Source organism: Neovison vison, chromosome 12 (assembly GCF_020171115.1).
Source record: "Neovison vison isolate M4711 chromosome 12, ASM_NN_V1, whole genome shotgun sequence".
In the NCBI taxonomy this organism is placed as follows: domain Eukaryota; kingdom Metazoa; phylum Chordata; class Mammalia; order Carnivora; family Mustelidae; genus Neogale; species Neogale vison.
This window is the reverse complement of record NC_058102.1, coordinates 15,353,643-15,374,841: the sequence shown is the minus strand read 5'-3', so window position 1 is coordinate 15,374,841 and position 21,199 is coordinate 15,353,643. Positions and strand designations below refer to the sequence as shown.

Below are 21,199 nucleotides of genomic sequence, written 5' to 3'. Positions count from 1 at the left end.
ATAGTAGCTACCACCTTAGACAAGTGATAGTCAGGGCGTCTGGGTGACTCAGTGGGTTAAGCCTCTGCCTTCGGCTCAGGTCATTATCTCAGGGTCCTGGGATGGAGCCCCATATCCTGCTCTCTGCTCAGCGGGGAGCCTGCTTCCCCTCTTCTCTCTCTCTGCCTGCCTTTCTGCCTACTTGTGATCTCTGTCAAATAAATAAATAAAATCTTTTTAAAAAATAAGTAAATAAACATCATGAGTAATGAGACAGATTGAAATCATGAGCCAAATGACTGTTGGAAATGCAAAGAACACAGCATCACTTCTGTCATGCTGCTGTTCTGGTTATCTCTTGTGGCTGAACAAAGCGTCCCCCAGCTAGTAGCGGGAAACAAAACCATGATTCTCTGGGTCAGGATTTGCATAAGGTGCAGCACAAATGAATTGTCTGTGTTTCTGTGAGGTTTGGGTCTCAGCTGGGGAAAAGACTAGAACTTCTTGTGGCGGGGTGGGGGGGGGTACCAAAACAGCGCGGGGCTTGGAATCATCTGGAGTCTTCTTTACTCAGTTTGGCACCTGGGCTGGGATGATTTGAAACCTGTGCTCAGCTGGAGCTGTCAACCAGAGCATCTCCATGTGGGTCTCCGGGTGGTTTGGCTTCTCACAGCCCACTATCTGGATTCTTTTTTTTTTTTTTAAGATTTTATTTATTTGAGAGAGAGAGAGAGATCACAAGTAGGCAGAGAGGCAGGCAGAGAGAGAGAGGGGAGGAATCAGGCTCCCTGCAGAGCAGAGAGCCCGATGCGGGGCTCGATCCCAGGATTCTGGGATCCTGGGATCATGATCTGAGCCGAAGGCAGAGGCTTTAACCCACTGGGCCACGCAGGCGCCCCCACTATCTGGATTCTTAAAGGGAGCATCCTGAGAGAGATCCTAGGGAGGAGGGAGTGTTACAAAGGACCTACACGGAAGCCGCAAGACTTCTTCTAACCTAGACTTGGAAGTCGCCAACATCACTTTCACTTCATTGTTTTGATTACAAGAGAGTCCTTAAGGTCCACCCAATTTCCAAGGGAGAAAAATTAGACCCACTTTTTAATGGGAGAGTAGCAAGGTCACATTGCAGAAGATCATGGGATATGGGAAAAAGACTGTTTCAATATGATACGATGTGGTTCGATTTCTTTCGTTGTGTGTTCTGCAGGGATTGTCTCATTGTCTTCTGGCGTTGAATGTTTCTGTGAGAAACTGTATGTTTCTAAGGAGAATCCAATTTTCTTTCCCTTAAAAGTGACTTGATGTTTTTACCTGGCTGCCTAAATAATTCCTTATTTCCTCTGGAATAATTTACATACCATAATATTTGCTCACTTTAAGTGAACAATATAATAATTTTTAGTAAATTTACATAGTTCTGCAACCATTACTATAATCCATTATTAGAACACTTTCATCGCTCCAAAAAGATCCCTTGTGCCCATTTGCAATCTATCTCTATTCCCAACTCCCTGTCCCAGGCAAACACCTTAACTTTCTATTTTCTATCTACTTTCTATCCTTACAAGATTTGCCTTTTCTCTTATTCAACATTGTACTGGAAGTCCTAACTGATGAATTAGGAAAGAAAAAAAAACAATACAAGCCATTCAAAACAGAAAGGAAGAAGTAAAACTATTTCTATTTGTAGATAAGATACTATATATAGAAAACACTAAAGACTCCACCAAAAAAACTGTTAGAACTAACAAATACAGTAAAGGTGCAGGATACGATATCAATATGCAAAAATCAATTGCATTTCTATACATGAATAATGAACTATCACAAAGAGAAGTTAAGAAAACAATCCTATTTACAACTGAATCACAATGATCAAAATACCTAGGAAGAGGGGAATCTTGGCTGGCATATGACTCTTAATCTCGGGGTCATGAGTTCAAGCCCCACATTGGGTATAGAGATTACTAAGAAAAAAATTAAAAAAAAATTTTAAGATAAATTGGGGCACCTGGGTGGCTCAGTGTGTTAAAGTCTCTGCCTTTGGCTCAGGTCATGATCCCAGAGTCCTGGGATCAAGCCCCGCATTGGGCTCTCTGCTTGGCCAGGAGCCTGCTTCACTTCCTCTCTGCTGTCTCTCTGCCTACTTGTGATCTTTGTCTGTCAAATAAATAAATAAAATTTAAAAAAAAATTTAAGATAAATAAAATAAAATAAAATACAATACAATGCTTAGGAATTTAACCGAGACGAAAGACCATACACTGAAAACTATAAGACACTGGTGAAAGAACCTGAAAAAGATGCAAAAAGGTAGAAAGACATACCATGCTCATGAGCTGAAGAATTAATATTGGGTTTTTGGGGGAGAATTAATATTGTTAAAAAGTACATACCACCCAAAGCAATCTACAGACTCAGTGCAGTGCTTATCAAAATCCCTATGGTATTTTTCATAGAAATAGAACAAATAATTATAAAAATTTGTATGGAACCACAGAAGACCCTGGAGAGCCAAAGCAATCTGGAGAAAAAAAGAACAAAGCTGGAGGTATCCCATTTCCAGATTTCAAATTATGTTTCAAAGCAATAGTAATAAAAATAGTATGGTATTGGCATAAAAACAGACATATAGATTAGTGGAACAGAATAAAACCCAGAGATAAATCCATGCATAGATGGTCAATTAATTACAACAAAAAAGCCAAAAATATATAATGAAAAAAGGACAGTCTCTTCAATACATGATGCTGAGAAAACTGGAGAGCCATTTCCAAAAGAGTAAAACTGGGGCACTACCTTACACCATACACAAAAATTAACTCATAATGGCTCAAAGACTCAAACATAAGACCTGAAATCATAAAACTTCTAGAAGAAAACATAAGGTAGTAAGCTCCTAGACATTGCTCTTGGCAATGATTTATTGGATTTGACACCAAAAGCAAAGGCAACAAAAGCAAAAATAAGCAAGTGGGACTACATAAAACCACAAAGCTTCTGGAAACCATCAGCAAAATGAGAAGGCAACCTACAGATTGGAAGAAAATGTTTACGAATCACATGCCTGATAAGGGGCTAATATTAAAAAGTATAAAGAATTCATATAACTCAATAGGAAAATGATCTATTTTTTATTTTTTAATTTTTTTAAAGACACATTTATTCAGCATCATGATCAGACGATTACATTTATCAATCAACAGCATGGATGAAAAAAAATACATTAGAACCCTTTCTTGGAATGCTTTACACTTTCCATAGAACAGAAACTAAAATAACCTGTTAAAAATCAGTCACAAATACAGACACTGAGATTTTTGCCCATACACATCAGTATTGTCTAAAACATGTTTTCTTTGTAATAGCTCGGCCCTGCCACCACTGTATTTGGCTGAGATCACAAATCTGTTGTAACCTGTAGCTCCCCTGTCATTTCTCTGGCTCTCCTCTCCCGCTGAGCTCTGCTTCCTGGAAGCAATGGAAACCTCCCGCCACTGTCATTGCTACTGCTACTGCTAGAACCACTGTAGCCACCTTGGTTTCATGGTTTAGTAAAGTATTGGCCTCCACCACCACAGGGGCTGAGCTTCAGCCTCCAAAATATCCTCCTTTCATAGGTCCAGATTTTAAAGATTGATTATTATAACTGACAAAATCATTATAGCCTCCACCACCTCCAGAGTTGCTTCTACCATTACCAAATCCACGATATCCATCCCCACTGTCACCATATCCACCACCACCTTGACGGCCATTTAAGTTTCCTGTATGACCACGGTTGTCATTCCCACCGAAACCACCTCCACGACCACCACCAAAGTTTCCAGAACTACTTCGACTTCTTTGGCCAGATAAAGCACTTGCCACCTCTTGCTTCGATAGGGCTCTCCTTACTTCCCAGTTGGGGCCATTCACAGTGTGGTATTTCTGAATGACAGTCTTGGGTACAGAGTCATGGTCATCAAATGTTGTAAAAGCAAAGCCTCTCTTGTGGCCACTGCCTCAGTCAGTCATGATGTCAGTCACGTCAGTTTTTCCATACTGTTCAGAATAATTTCTTAGATGATGTTCTTCAGTGTCTCCTTTAATGCTGACAAAAATCTTTTTCACAGTGAAGTGGTCACCATGTCTTTGAGAATCTTCTCTTGAGAGAGCCCTCTTTGGCTCCACAACTCTTCCATCCACCTTGTGTGGCCCTGCCGTCATGGCTGCATCCACCGTCTCCACAGTGTACGTGACAAACCCAAAGCCTCTGGAGTGCTTGGTCTTTGGATCTGTCATTACCACACAGGCCATAAGTGTTCCCATTGCTCCTAGCGGCTCCTCAGACTCATCGTTGTTGCCGAGCTCAAACCTTGAAGAAGAGCTTCCGCAGCTGTTCAGGGTCTGTGGGAGACTCTGACTGAGACATGATGGCGGTGGGAGGGGAGATTTTAACAATGCTTACCTGGCAGTGTCCACAGGCAGAAAGGCACAACACGGTTTTTTAAATGGGCAGAAGATCTGAAGAGACATCTTTCAAAAATAAGGAATACAGACGGCCAACATTTGATATTTGAGTACCTGAAAAGACACTCAATATCATTAATCATCAGGGAAATGCAAATAAAAACCACAATGAGATAATTGTCTCATGCCTGCTAAAATGGCTATATCAGAAAGGCAAGAACTAACAAGTATTGGCAATAATGTGGAAAAAAAAGGAACCCCTGGGCGCTGTTAGTGGGAATATAAATTAGTGCAGCCATGATAGAAAAGAGTATAGAAGTTCTTCAAAAAATTAATAGAACTAATATGTGATTCAGCAACCCCATTATGGATTCAAAGAAAACAAAATCACTATCAGAAAGAGAGGAGAAGGGAATTTGGGTAAATTGGAAGGGGAGGTGAACCATGAGAGACTATGGACTCTGAAAAACAATCTGAGGGGTTTGAAGTGGCGGGGGGGTGGGAGGTTGGGGTACCAGGTGGTGGGTATTATAGAGGGCACGGCTTGCATGGAGCACTGGGTGTGGTGAAAAAATAATGAATAATGTTTTTCTGAAAATAAATAAATTGGAAAAAAAAAAGAAAATAAACAAATAAATAAATAAAAAGGGGGAAAAAAAGATATCTGCACCCCCATTTATTCAGTATAGCATTATTTCCAATAGCCAAGACACGGAAACAACCTAAGTGTCCATCAATGGATAAGGAAAATGTGGCATACATATACAATGGAAAACTGCCCATAAAAAGGGAAATTCTGTCATTTGGAACAATGTGGATGCAACTTGAGGGCAGTATAAGTGAAATACGTCATAAAGAAAAAGACAAAGGGGCGCCTGGGTGGCTCAGTGGGTTAAGCCGCTGCTTTCGGCTCAGGTCATGATCCCTGGGTCCTGGGATCGAGCCCCGCATCGGGCTCTCTGCTCGGCCGGGAGCCTGCTTCCTTCTCTCTCTCTCTCTGCCTGCTTGTGATCTCTCTCTGTCAAATAAATAAATAAAAAAAAAATCTCTTTAAGAAAAAGACAAATACCGTATGATCTCATTTACATGTGACATCTAAAGAAACAAACAAGTGTTTTACAAAATGCCACTCAGAGATACAGAGAACAGATTAGTGGTTGCCAGAGGTGGAACGTGAGGGGGCAGGAGAAATGGTTGAAGGTGGTGCAAGGTACAAACCTCCAGTTACAGGTAAGTCCTGTGATTTAAGGTACAGCAGGCTTCACAATACTGTACTGCACACTGGAAAGTTGCTAGGAGAGTGGGTCTTAAAAGTTTTCATAAGAAAAAAATGTAACCATGTATGGTGATGGATGTTAACTAAACTTCTCGTGGTGATCACTTCACAATCTATACATCTATTGAAACATTATGTTGTACACCTAAAACTAACGCAACAATACATGCCAATTATATCCCAGTTTTAAAAAGAGATTTGCCAGGGCACCTGGATGGGTCAGTCGATAGAGCACAATCTTAGGTTTGTGGGTTTGAGCCCAAGGTTGGGTATAGAGATTACTCAAAAATAAAATCTTTGAAAAAATAAAAAAAAAATCAAAAGGGATTTGACTTTTCTGGAAAAGTCACATATATGAGATCATGTAATATGCAGTCTTTTGCATCTGGATTTTTTCACAAGTGGGAAATGTTGTTGAGGAATGTCGAAGCATGTAATGAATTGTACGTACCAGATGCACTAGCAGAGGCAGCCAGAGGAGGTGCTGATAAAAGTTATGAAGAACAGAATATGAAAGGAAGTCTGATTGATTATGAAAATCAGGACGTCAGAGTAAGCCTGATAAAGAATTGTAAAAAGATGATGTCAGAGTAAGCTCAATATATCGAGTAACACAAATTGAAAAAATTGCTTCATCTATTAAAAATAAGATGTGGGGGAGGGCACCTGGGTGGTTCGGTCTGTTAAGCAACCGCCTTTGGCTCAGGCCACGATCCCAGGTTCCTGCATCAGGCTCCTCACAGGACCAAAAAAAAAAAAAAAAAAAAAAGAATGCTGTATAACAACTGTAGCTTTAATTCCAGATAAATAGAACTAAAAATCCACTGTAACTTTGTAGCCACTTGTGAGTAACTTGTCTACATTGTGGTATTTTTTTGCTCAATAATAAAATTATCCGGGGTGCCTGGGTGGCTCAGTGGGTTAAAGCCTCTGCCTTTGGCTCAGGTCATGATCCCAGAGTCCTGCATCGGGCTCTCTGCTCAGCAGGGACTCTGCTTCCTCCTCTCTCTCTGCCTGCTTCTCTGCCTACTTGTGATCTCTGTCAAATAAATAAATAAATAAAATCTTAAAAAATAATAATAATAAAATTATCTAATTGTATATTATGAATTGTCATGTTCCTTTGGGTCTCAATTTCCCATTCTTCCTACATACATGGCGTGTCTTTGAGGTTCATGTATGTTGTTGCATCGATCAGTGGTTTGGTCCTTTTTAACTGCTGAACAGTACTCCATTGTATGGATACAGAGCCTATTCCCATTATTCCTGGTAGTTATGTTCTACAAAATCATTCCAAACACTGAATTCAGCGAATACTGAGTTATTGACCTTAGGGGAAATGCAGGGTTAGGTTCCTGCAACGTGTCATTTTCATCAACTAATAATATATAACTTTGTTTTGTACGTGTCTCTGTCTAAAGACACCATATTTACTATTTAGTGTTGATTCATTAACACTGAATTCATGGGGGCGCCTAAGTGGCTCAGTTGGTTAAGCATCTGCCTTTGGCTCAGGTCATGATCTCAGGGTCCTGGGATTGAGCCCTGCATTGGGCTCCCTGCTCAGCAGAGAGCCTGCTTCTCCCTCTCCCTCTGTCTCCTGGCTTGTGCTCTTTCGCTTTCTCTCTCTGTTGAATAAATAAAATCTTAAAAAAAAAGGGGAGGTGAACCATGAGAGACTATGGACTCTGAAAAACAGTCTGAGGGGTTTGAAGTGGCGGGGGGATGGGAGGTTGGGGTACCAGGTGGTGGGTATTATAGAGGGCACGGTTTGCATGGAGCACTGGGTGTGGTGAAAAAATAATGAATACTGTTTTTCTGAAAATAAATAAATTGGAAAAAAAACCCACTAAACTCATGGAAAACAGCACTATAACTTATGCCTAAATGAAGCTTCTCTAACAAGTCTTCTTCTCCACAAGGCGCATCACAACCTTCTTGTCCTTAGGAATGCTAGTCAGCACTTCAGCCCTAGGCTTGGATGCCTTTTTAAACAAAATCACCAACAAAAAGCACCAAAAAAATGTGAAAAACATGGCATTAAATAGACTGCAAAAGGACATCTGTGTATAGGAACAGGACTGAAACGAGAAGGCAGAATGTCACCTTGTCTGACTTCAGCGGGAACATGTTTGTTGGGTGGCTCAAATTTTCTGCTGCTTTGCACATGTGCATGTCCAAGAATGGCCTGGAAATTCCGACTGATTTTGAGGTTACAAATAGGTTTTAGCAAGCAGGGAAATCTGTGTATGCGGAACCCATGAATAATGAGAATTGACTAAATAAATAAATAATAAATAATAAAATAGATATTTTATCTATTCACCAGCTGATGAACATTCTGGTCATTTCTACACTTAGGCTATTGCCAATCCTAGGAACCTCTGTGTACAAGTCTCTGTGAAAATATTTGCTTTTTATTCCTCTTGGGCAGACACCTAGCAGTGGAAATGCTGGGTCATATGTAAGTTTGTTTACCTTTTTAAGAAACTGCCAAACTGTTTTCCAAAATGGTTGTACCATTTTATACCCCCACCAGCAGTGTCTGAGGGTTCTAGTTTCTCTAGGACTATAGTAAAATCACCATAGATTGTAGCCTGTCTTTTAATAATAGCTGTTTTTGTGGAAGTGAAGTGGTATCTCAATAGATTTGATTTTCATTTCCCTAATGACTAGTGATTTTACACATCTTTTCAGGTATTTATTAGTCATTCATATATCTTTTACAGCTAAAATGCTTATTAAAATATTTTGCTCAGGGCGCCTGGGTGGCTCAGTGGGTTAAGCCTCTGCCTTCAGCTCAGGTCATGATCTCAGGGTCCTGGGATCAAGCCCCGCATCAGGCTCTCTCCTCAGCGGGGAGCCCATTTCCTATCCCCTCTCTCTGCCTGCCTCCCTGCCTACTTGTGATCTCTCACTCTGTCAAATAAATAAAATCTTAAAAAAAAATAAAATATTTTGCTCATTGGGTTTTTTAATTGTGTTGTCTTTTTATTATTAAGGTCTTTCTATATTCTGGATACAACTCCTGTATCAGATATAAGATTTGCAAATATTTTCTCTGAGGTTTGTCTTTCTATTCCAATGGTATATCATGAAGTGCAAAAGTTTTATTTTGATGACATCTAGTTTATCAATTTTATCTTTTCTGGAAGTGATTTTGGTGTTGTGTCTAAGTGATTTTGGTGTTGTACTTTGTCTAACCCAAGATCATGAGTATTTTATGCTATTTTCTTCTTGAAGTCATATTCTTTATCTTTTAATGTCCAATGGTTTTAATAAAATATTGTGTTGGGCATTACTGAGCAAATTTTCCCTAAATTATTATGTATCAGTTAAAATGTAGATTTTAGTTTTTTTCCCAGAAAAAATATATTTAAAAATTTTGCTTATAAGTATTTCTATGTTCTGCTGTTCTGCTTTTCTTCTTAGGGGAGAATTAAGTATTTTGCCTGTCTTCTATTATTTGCCATTTGCTCTAGCCTTTTTTTTTCCAATTTATTTATTTTCAGAAAAACATTATTCATTATTTTTTCACCACACCCAGTGCTCCATGCAAACCGTGCCCTCTATAATACCCACCACCTGGTACCCCAACCTCCCACCCCCCCCGCCACTTCAAACCCCTCAGACTGTTTTTCAGAGTCCATAGTCTCTCATGGTTCACCTCCCCTTCCAATTTACCCAAATTCCCTACTACTCTCTAACGCCCCTTGTCCTTTTTAAGGTCTTTGTTTTATTCTGTTTCATCTTTTCTTTTTCTCATTTCTAATCTCTATGCCCCTAACTGTGCTTTCAGTCATGCCTAGTCTTATTTGCAGACTTCTTAGCTGCAGACTTCTATAGACAAGCACTTATATATACAAGCCTGGAGTTCAAGGGAGAGGTCTGGACTAGAGATATTATTTTAGGAGTAACTGGCATATACATAATATTTAAAGCCACGATACAAGAACTAGAGGAGTAACTGAAGTTACTCAATCTAGGGGGTTACTTCTCTTTCTTTCTTTGACAGACAGAGATCACAAGAAGGCAGAGAGGCAGGCAGGTGCGGGGGCGGTGGGGAAGCAGGCTCCCTGCTGAGCAGAAAGCCCAATCCCGGGGCTCAATCCCAGGACCTGAGATTACTGAGTGGAAGGCACAGGCTTACTGAACCACCCAAGCGCCCCTAGGGGGTTACTTTTGATTAAGATATCTGAAGCCTGAGCTGAGCCCTGCGACTTAATGTTTAGAAGATGAGAAGGCACTAAAACATAGATTTGTATGGAGCCTAAAACATCAGTGAAGACCTAGTAGAGAGCCCAAGAACCCATTCACAGAGCAGCCACCTCTTCTACCTGCCATGAGGTCATCATGTGCAACACGCAGCCCCTTTGGGAAGGGGTATGGTGGGGAAGACCACCCTAAAATACTAAGCATTTATCCCTAAGGAGGCTAAGTAGATTCTAAATTGACTCTTTATTATGGAAAGAGACTGAGTTACCACCAGAGGGAATCAGAGCATCAAGGCAAGTTATAGGAATAGAGGGCTATATGTTTTCACATTTGGGTATAGTAGGAAAAATTCAGATTCTGCTACATTGATCAACAATTTAGTCAAAGACATCCATGTTTCTCAGCTCCCCTGAAGCTCTGACAGTGGATCCAATGCGCCCTCAAGCCTCAATAGCTTGAAGGCAGAAGATGTTGTGCCTTCAACTGTCCATCACAATACAAGCAGCTCCTATATATGGAATATTTACTCTGTGGGTAAGCAGTTTAATACATTGTTCCTTGAGCATCATCACAATCCTAGGAGATGAGGACTATCAATCAGCCTACATTTTAGAGATCAGGGAAAAGAAGCCCAGACAGGTAACCTGATCAAAGCAGCAGAGTCATGATTAAAACCCAAGTCTGTTATAGCACCTGGACTTTGATTCACCATATCATATTGCTAGTCACATCACCTTGAAACTTAGGTTTATCTACTCAAGGCTCCAGGAATCTTGAAGGAAGGGGGAGCATAATTAAGGCAACACACTAGAGACCAACTGAGCTGAAAGGGTTGGAGGTCACATCTTTCATAAGCATAGAGGCACTGACAGATATAGCTTGCTCAAATTTTGTCACTCCTATAATCCATCTTCCTAGGAAGCAATGGGCTGTGGGACTAGTGGTCTATTTTGGGACTATTAACTAGCACAGAGGCTCTGAAAAGCTAATTAATCTCTTGGCAAATAAATGATTAGACCCCATGTAAGGATGTGCCCTCAAAGCAAAGAAGGAAAGTAGGTCAAGGAGTCAGTGATAACAAATTTTAGCTTGGCAGTTTTAGACCTAGGGAGAGATTAATGTTGGCTCCTTCACACTTTGGTGAAGGATTTGTGGTTATTTCCCTCAATTTCTATGTGAGTATATATGACAGATTTCAAAAGTTGCTCTAAAACAGGGTTTCCTTTCTTGGAATTCATTTGCCTTTGCATATTGTTTGATATTAGTATTTCACGTTAGGAGAAATCTGTCTTCCCTGGTTATAGAGGATTTAAGATCCTAGATATCCTCGGGTTTTTCTTTATCTTCAGCTGTAAAAGAGAAACCATACCCTTTATGATGCATTCAGTATTGCCTAAATCATAGGTGGGAAGTAGCTCCCAAACACAGGCCTAATTGAGAGGCTCTCTTACTGAAGTTCACACAAATCTCAGACAACCATACTGTGCTCTGGGTCAAATAGAAAGTGTTAACTCAGTAAATCCCCCATCCCAGGGTAAACATACAGGTTCTTTTAGCCTGACTATTACTGATGACAATAAAGACCCTATGCTGCTCTACTGTACATTTTTATTAAAGGTCTACCTTGCTCATCTTCACCCATTGCCATTTAACTCTTTATCATTGAAAAGGCTTCTGTCAGGTGAACTCTGCTACCATTTTGGGTGCTTTGTCCCAAGGTGAAGTTTTTACTACTAGTTCCCTTTGTGGGTCTAATATTTATACTGGATGTGAGTGGAAAATAGTAATCATTCCACTCTGCCTACTTAAAAGTATCCAGCTCAAGTCCTCATGGAAGTAGGCACATAATACTTACTAAGAAATAACTTCCTCCCACCTCCTTATCTTAGAAGCTCTCTGCAGGCTACATCCAGATCTCTCTTTTCTGTATTCATTCAGTCCTCATTGTCAGACCACTCATTTGACATTTATTTGTATTATTCTTCAATTATTTGTAAATGCTTAATGTGCCTATGTCTTGCCTTAAGAGTGAACTACTTGGGGATAAGATTTGTATCACCTATCTTCTAGTGCTAAACACACGGATGGTACGTAAGAAAACACCCAATGTTTTTGTTAGATTCTTCTGGTTACAAGAAACAAAGGCTACAGCAGTTCCCTCAACTAATAAGAGAAACTATTCAAAGAGAAACCAAAGCCAAACAGCCCATAGGAAGGGCAGGGCCTGCAGCAGAATCAAGCTATAGGATACTTAGCATTCTACTACTCTAGAGGGTGGAACCAGGGGTAGAAACCAGATTTAAACAAGGTTGTTCTTAAATAAGTTTTTTTCTCTAGGCAGACTTGAGTCCCAATAATTCTAGCAGGAAAGCTGGTTTGAAGCTAATCTGGTAAGGGTTATGGAAAGATAACTTTTATTACCTTCCTCAATCATAGAGAGCCTACCAGTTCAGGGTTACAGACCTTCATGAGATCTGGTTACACTTACTGTCCTTGCCTTCCATAAGATGTCTACACAATCATCTTCCCAATTCCACCTCTGTTTGACTCTAGCTCAAATGGGGTTCTCTTTCTCAGAACAAAATGATCCCTTTCTAAAAACCAATTTCCTACAATAAAATGGTTCTTCACTAAGATCAAGATAGCCTATTAAAGTATCCACTTTATTTCAACCCTACCATAAATTTTATTAAAACTGTTTTCTGGAGTGATTGGGTAGCTCAGTGGATTAAGCATCTGACTCTTGGTTTCAGCTCAGGGTCCTGAGATCCAGCCCTGCATTGGGTTCTGCACTCGGTATAGAGTCTGCTTCAGATTCTTTCTCCCTCTCCCTCCCCCCTACCCCTTCTTACTTGCTCTCACTCTCTCTCTCTCTCTCTAAAATAAATAAATAAATAAAATCTTTTTAAAAATTCGTTATTTTCTTTTCAATAATTGAATTCCCCCCTTTTTGGAACTATTGGGAAGGAAAACACTACCTTTAGTGTAGACATTGTAGCCTGTGCTATCTCTTTTGACCATGGAGGGGTTAGGAGGGGAGACTGCAAAAAAATGCAGACTACACTGGGCTTGAAAAAATTCTAAGTCATATAAGGAGAGAAGAGCCAGACAAACCTTCAGCGGCTGAAAGAAGAAAAGAAGATCAATTGACTGAAGAAATAAAATAATCTTTAAGCAATTATAGACTCTCTGTCCCAGCTCTGGGTTAGGAGACTCAGACAGAACTGCAGAACAGGAAAAGGAACCGACAAATGCCAAAGAGGAACTTGAATTCAGGGATAAAAAAATGGGGCTAAGTCAGAAGGAGATTTTTCTTTAAAATTCACTATAGCTGAGCAGAAAGAAGCGATGCCAGGGAAATCTGATGATATGGAATCCCTAACTAGGAATACACAAATTAAAATGACTTTATGAAAGATATGAAAGTACAACTGGTTGACCCCAAAGACATACTGGATATGAAGTGCTTGACTCCAAAATTTTTCTCCTTCAGGAAAAATTTCTTGAATCACTGTCAAGATACTTCAGGAAAGCAAAGTCAACAGTAGCTACTGATGCTGGAAGAGTTGGTGGATAAACCAACCTGGCACATTGAGACCTTTTAAGCAGACAACTCTATGGCAATCTGATAGAAGTTTCATATTCACCGAGGGAACTATGAGTGAGGCTGAATTCTGCAAGTGAAACTGGAAGGTTTCCAGGTACTGTGCAGTCTTCCTTAACTGCTTCGTAGAAGGCGCCTGGAGGACTTAAGCAGAATGAAGACCCTGGCCACCACTGCCACTGTAGAAAAGGGAAATGAGAAAGTCCACTAAAAGGGGGCCTTCTGGGCACTAGTGGGTGACATCCAGGATGGGCCATTAGCATGGACTGAGAGATTAATCTCAGATTAATCCACCTGTATCTCTGCTAGATCTCTACATAACATGTTAGAGGTTATAAAAGTATTAGCACATTTGAAATCTTCCTTAAACGAGATACTTACCCAAGAGAAATGAAAGGATGTTTACACAAAAACCTGGACACACAATTTATAATAGCCCCCCAATGGAAATAATCTAAGTGCCTTTTAATTGGTGAATGGATAAGCAAATATTCTCATCTTTATTCCCTTTTCCTAGGTCCAAAGGAGAGCAGCCACATATGCTCCTAAAGGGGAGCATTTCGTAGCATGCCCACTTCATGAACATCCCGTCAGTGACACAAGCCGAGTTCAAAGATGCTCAATTTGCTTCTGTGTTTTTACCTACTTTTTCCTACTTGACCACTATTGGCCCTGGTAGGCTCTCAAATGCCTTTACCTCTACAGTACAGCACTAGGAAACTCATTTTGCAATAAACAGCTTCCTGCAAAGCTGTAAATCAGAGTTTTTGAAATCCAAATATATTTTCCCACAGTTCTTAGTTTCAGAGATGTTTTATCTTAATTTCTGATTCATAATTAGTTGGCAGTGACTTTCAACTGCAGTTTTAAGTTACTCTATTATAAACCAAATAGTTCCCCCCCCCCCTTTTTAAAAGATTTATATATATGAGAGAAAGAGAACTTGAGCACAAGCATGGGGGAGGGATAGACAAGCAGACTTCCCACTGAGTGGGGAGCCTGACACAAGGCTTGATTCCAGGGCCCTGAGATTATGACCTAAGCCAAAATCAAGAGTCAGATGCTTAACTGACTAAGCCACCCAGGCATCCCTCTACAAAAACATTTCAACATACTATGAACTTACTCTACAAGAAAAAAAGGACAAGTTGTTTCATAATGTGGATTATGCACTAATAATTTATCTTTTTAAGATTTAGAATTTAATTACCAGGTAGGCTACTGTTGTCTTTGTATTCATAGTGCCCTGTGGCCCTAACTCATCTCAACTTTTCTTCCATTTCAACATTTTTCTAAAATCAGGCTTATTGAAATATAATTGACATGCAATAAAATTGCTTCTAAGATTTCTTTAAAACTCAATGAGGGTGATTTTTAAAAAGATTTTATTTATTTATTTGATAGAGAGAGAGAGAGAGAGCAAAAGCAGGGGGAGTGGCAGGCAGAGGGAGAAGGAGAAGCAAGCTCCCTGCTGAGCAAGGAGCCTGCTGTGGGGGCTCAATCCCAGGATGCTGGGATCATGAGCCAAAGGCAAGTGCATAACTGAGCCAGGCAGGTGCCCCCAAACTCTTGAGTTTTGAAAGATACAACATGTAACCCACATCACATTCAAGATACCGAAATGTTCCTTGACCCCAAAAAGTCCCTCAAGCCCCTCTATAGTCAACATTCCCAACTCCCTTGCAACCACTAATCTGTTTTTTTTCCTTCTAGTTTTAGCTTTTACAGAATGTCATATACATGAAAACACCAGTATCTAGATATTTGAATTTGCATCTTTCACTTGGAAGAATACACTTGAGATTAATTTATGTTGTTATATCAGTAGTTTGTTCCTTTTATTGTGAATACATTCCATTGTATATACAAACCACTATTTGCTTATCCATTCACCAATTAAAAGGCACTTGGATTGTTTCCAGTCTTTGGCTATTATAAAAAGTGCATCCAAGTTTTTGTGTAAACATGTTTTCATTTCTCTTGGGTAAATATCTAGGAATGGTATTGCTGGGACATATAGTAAGCTTATGTTTAACTTTATAAGAAACTGCCTGATTGGGGCAGCTGGGTGGCTCAGTCAGTTAAGCCGATGATTGCGATCAAGCCCCATCAGGCTCCCTGCTTGGCGGAGAGCCTGCTTCTCCCTCTCCCTGTCGCTCTGCCTACTTGTGCTCTCTCTAAATCTATCAAATAAATAAAATCTTAGAAAAAAAAGCTACCAAATTTTACTCAAGTGTCACTCTACTATTTCCTACAGTCCTACCCACAATGTCTGGGAGTTCTAGTTGCTCCATAACCTCAACAAACAGCACTTGGAATTATTATTTTTTAAAGATCTTATTTATTTGACAGAGAGAGAGATCACAAGTAGGCAGAGAGGCAGGCGGGGGGGGGGGCGCTGAACTGAGAGTCTGATGCAAGGCTCGATCCCAGGACCCTGTGATCACGACCTGAGCCAAAGGCAGAGGCTTAACCCACTGAGCCACCCAGGCACCCCTGGAATTATTTTTATTTTGACCAAAGAGTATAGTTCAATGTGATTTGCATTTCCCTAATGACTAATGATGATTTTTTTGGTCATCCATTTATCTCCTGTGGTGATCATTCAACTACCCCAATTTTTAAAAAAGATTTAATTTGAGAGAGTATGAAGGCAGGGGAGGAGCAGAGGGAGCAGGGACACTCCCTGCTGAGTGGGGAGCTCGACATAAGGCTCAATCTCCAGATCTTGAGATCATGAACTAAGCTGAAGTCATATGCTTAACTGAGCCACCCAGGTGCCCCAAGTACCCCAATGTTTTAAAAACTGGTCTTTTGGGACGCCTGGGTGGCTCAGTTGGTTGGGCGGCTGCCTTCGGCTCAGGTCATGATCCCAGCGTCCTGGGATCGAGTCCCACATCGGGCTCCTTGTTCGGCAGGGAGCCTGCTTCTCCCTCTGCCTCTAGCCTGCCACTCTGCCTGTGCTTGCGCTCTGTCTCTCTCTCTCTCTCTAACAAAACAAAACTGGTCTTTTTATTGAGTTGTAGGAGTTCACGTAACCTGGATACAGTCATTTATCAGATATGTTTTGCAAATATTTTCTCTCAGTATGTTACTTTTCATTTTCTAAATACTGACATCCAAAGAGCAGACATTATTCTAAATTAATCTTTTAATGGAGCTTTGGGTGGTGTAAGAAATTTTTTGCCTAACCTAGGGTCACAAAGATTTTCTCCTGTTTTCTTCTGAAAGTGTTTAGATTTATGATCCATTTTCAGTATTTTGTTTTTAGCGCATATCTCATTCCTCCCAATAATCCAATGAAGCAAGTACTATGGGTTGATAGGTTGTTCTTTTCTTCTTGCAAAATAATATTCAATTATTCCAACATTTTCTTTTTTCATTGTCTTTCGGTAAATTCCATCTATCAAACACTCTATATAGAATCTACAAAAATGAAGGACAGCGTTCAGCTTTGGTGTGACAATCTTACGGCTAGAGATGGGAGAAGAATTCCCACTTTCTTTGGCAAGAGATGTGTAAGTAGTGTGCTTTCTGCTCTGTAGGTATGCATTGTATAGGACAGTCCAGAAAGAACTATCAGTGCTCGCTAGCCAGGGATCACCAGGAACACATCAGTGGTTTAACAACATACACTTATTACTCATTTCTTTTTTTTTTTTAAGATTTTATTTATTCATCTGACAGAGAGAGATCACAAGCAGGCAGAGAGAGAGAGAGGAGGAAGCAGGCTCCCCGCTGAGCAGAGATCCCAATGGGGGACTTGAACCCAGGACCTTGAGATCATGACCTGAGCTGAAGGCAGAGGCTTAACCCACCGAGGCGCCACCTTATTACTCATTTCAGTGAGGGAAAGCACACACTATGGGCAGCAGTGAGGCAGCTCAGTAAGAGGAAGGACTTAAGATTTGGATTTGTGTTAGCCCATTTGGGGAACTTTGCTTTAAACTGTATGCTGTCAGGAAGCAGTGGTAAGTCTATGGTTGAGTATCTTAATAAATCTTTTGTGGAAAGAGGAAAGACTAGCACGAGGCTAAAGCTGTAACTGGTAAAGAAGTAACAGTCACTCATATTATTTGATATTTTCAGTTTGTGTTTTCTATTTGGTGGCTTGGGTAGGTTCATGGTTCTATGTCCATGTCCAGAAATGGTTATGGAATAGTCTTATTTTTGTCCTGATCCATCATGATTATGCAGTGGCCTTTTCTGATGTTGATGTTCTCTGAAACTGTTTATGCTCCATAGGAGACATGAAGGCCTAGCTATGCCAGGCCAGCTCCTCGCAACACCACAACCTGGCTGATAGCACCAGCTCAGCCTCTTGATATCAGGGACTGCTTTTTTCTCTCACAATTTAGTGGTTGAGAACTAAGGCCCTAGAATGAGAAAAAACAAAAACAAAAACAAAAACGTGTTTTATTCCAGGATCTCCTCTTTAAGGGCTGTGGGCCCTTGGATAAATTATTTAACTTCTCTATGTATCAGTTTCCTCATATGAATATGGGGATAACAGTACTTGCTTCATTGAATTATTGGGAGGAATGAGATATGCACTAAAAACTTGTGTCAAGGGATACCTGGTGGCTCAGTTCGTTAAGCGTCTGCCTTTAGCTCAAGTCATGATTCCAGAGTCCTGGAATCAAGTACTGCATCAGGCTCCTTGCTCAGTAGGGAGCCTGCTTTTCCCTCTACCTGCCACTCCCCCTGCTTGTGCTCTCTCTTGCTCTGACAAATAAATAAAATCTTTAAAAAAAAACCAAAAACACATCTGCAAAAAAACCTTAGTTCTATCACACAAAAGGTTAAGAAAGCCATTGGGGCACAGAAAGGAAAACCAAGAATAGTCCAGGTAATTTTCCAGGAAAGTCAAAGAACAGTAAGAAAGTGAAAATAGAAAAGCAAAATAATTTACATTGGGTGATAATCTATATAAAGCTGTTAACTGTCCAGCTCATTTCAAAATGCCAGGATAATGCAATACATTCATAAAAATATGATGGAACATAGGAAAACAGTGGCCCTTACACCAAGTAATTTGTCATTTAAGTGAATTTACATAGAAGCACTGAGAAGAGTGGTCAACAACTCAATGATGAAAACTATTATTATGCCTATGCTAGGAGGCAGATTCATGTGATAGAAAGTTGGATTGGGATCCCTTTCAACTTCAATATCTATAAATAATTTGTGTTTTGCTTTCATGTTTCTGGTGTACAGCTTGCTTCTTTCTGGCCCTTACTTTCTGAATGCCCCCTCTTGTTAAGGATGCAATATCACACCTAATTTCTAGGTTTTCAATAATGCAGAAGGCTATCTGTGTGTAACCAACCAGAGGAAAACAGTGATCTAAGAAACTGGATAATTGATAAAGGTTGCCTTAAGAATTTGTTTGATTAAAAGAAAGTTATTGCCTGAAGGCTCCAAGGACTCATCATTTTAAGACATTAGTCTTTCAAAATAACATCTAGAAATGGTTTAATTTTAATAATCTGAGAATGAGATTTCACAGAACAGGAGAAAAGACCTGAGTGGATTCAGTCTATAAAATGAAGTGGGCCTGAGTTCTTGAGACTCCTTCTGCCGTACCACAGTACTCCAAATCAAGAGAGAATTCTCTGTAGAAGCCATTTCATCATGATCATAATATTTTCATTTCAGATCTAGTGGCAGGTGAGCACCAAGTTGTGCTATTCACTTTTACAAGTTTGAAAACCGAGGCAGTAAGAAATGATGGTGTCAGCCTTACAAAAAATACATGACTATCTATACTGGTAGTTTTACAAGGTTCTAGCAGACTCACAACAACCCAAAGAGCTTCCCTCCATCTTGGTTGGTTGATGTGGTGGTTTTTAACTACTGCTGTGGATTACGACTTAAGTAACTGTAACTGTAATCTCCCAGGAGCGACCTCAGTTTTATTAATCATTTATATTTTAATAATGATTAAATTCTCTTGCAGAGGGAAAGAAGTGCAAGGGAAGCACAGTGTAATTGTCCACTTGTAATTCTGCCTAGTGTTTACCCTGGAAAAGTTGGGCATTAGGGACAGAGGTGTCTGTGATAATAATAGAGTAGGTACTCAGCTCTTCACATTTTGGGTAAATACCACAATCCTCAGAGCCTGCTAATCATCCAAATCATATTTTATTTATTTTTGTAATTTTTTTTTTTCAGAAAGGGAAGGGAGGAGGGACAGAGAGAGAGAGAGAGAGAATTCTAGGCAGGCTCCATGCCCACTGTGGCAGGGGCTGGATCATGAGATCCTGACCTGAGCCAAAATCAAGTATCCCACACTTACCTGACTGAGCCACCTAGGCACCCCCACCCCGCCCTGTCCAAATTATATTTTAAAGTGACAATATTATTTAATTTCCCCTTTAAGTTCTGGGAAACTAAAATGTCCTCATAGTCTTATATCAATAGTCTAAGTGGATCCGATTTCCTGCTTTGATAAATCAATGACTCAGCTGAAACCATGAACTATATTTAGTTCACTACCTTTATGACCTGGGTCAAAGTTAGCTTCTTCCAGGCTGCTCTCTTGGGTTAGCGTGTCCGTTTCTGAGCCTGGTCAACAGTTAGTATTCGGCTGCATCACTCTATTTTGCATTCGGGGCCGGGGGGAGAAACCAAACAAAACATTGTGTGAGGTTACCGACTGGCTGCTTCGCGTGCGCTCCGTCTCGCCGCCCGGACCCACAAGGAAGATCTCGGACTTGTACAGGAATCCACATTTTGGAGAGCCCTTTCACACCCACCACCTCTAGACACTCTCAAAAGACCTACGATGGACTCGCTCTCCTCTTCGCGTTACGGTGTGGGAGGAGGGGCAGAGAAAGGTGAGCGCGTCCCATCCACCCACTCGAGCGGCCTCTGCGCCCCTCACCTCCCCGCGTCGCCACGACCCCCGCAGTAAGAGTGAGACGCCTCCCATCGCTCAGAGCTCGGGTGCAGACAGCGTCGTCTCAGCGCTACACGCGTCTCCACACCTTCCAGAAGGGCAGGCAGAGCTCCTGCCGCGGCGGGGAGGCGAGAAGAGGCACCCGCGAGTCAGCCGGCGGCGAGGGAGGGCGCCGCGCCCGGGCTCTAACTTCCGATTCACTTCTCTATCCACCAGCAGGCACCCTCTCTCCTCCTGGGAGCGCCCGGCGAGCCCTCAACACTGCAGGAGGCCCGGCGACCCGCACCGACCGCAGCGGTTCTTCCTGCCAATTCCGGGCCAGGGCGGATTTATAATAACGACCCCAACGTCCCTGTCGCCACCGCTGTCACCTGGACAGTCAGGGCGCGCGTCAACAGCCCCACAGTGAAGGGCTGACAGAAGGCCTAGCTCGTCACTATTCTGAAGGGCAGGAGGGGAGGGACGAAGATTGAAGCCCGGGGGCTAAGAGCCCGAAAAACGGGACACCATCCCACCGTCCCTAGGGGAAAGGTTCTCAATTCCGACCGACCGTTACTCGCAGCTGAACGAAAGCTTCACTGAGCCGCGGGGCGAGCGCTTGAACCCTGAGGCCCGCCGCCAGCGCGTTCCCGGGGCTCCGCTCCCCTCGCCCGATCTGATTGGACGGTGGAGGAAAGGGGGCGGGAGGCTCCCCCCCCCCGGACTAGGCGCGCGCGCAGGCGGGCCAGGGGCTCCCGCGGAGGTACCCAGGGGGCCAAGGGGCGGGAGC

The 21,199-nt window shown here is 41.4% G+C and overlaps 1 pseudogene; it reads right to left on the bottom strand.

Moving 5' to 3' along the window:
* Positions 1 to 3,093: 3,093 nt before the first annotated feature.
* LOC122891923 lies at positions 3,094 to 21,084 on the bottom strand (annotated as a pseudogene).
* Between the last annotated feature and the right edge of the window lie 115 nt (positions 21,085 to 21,199).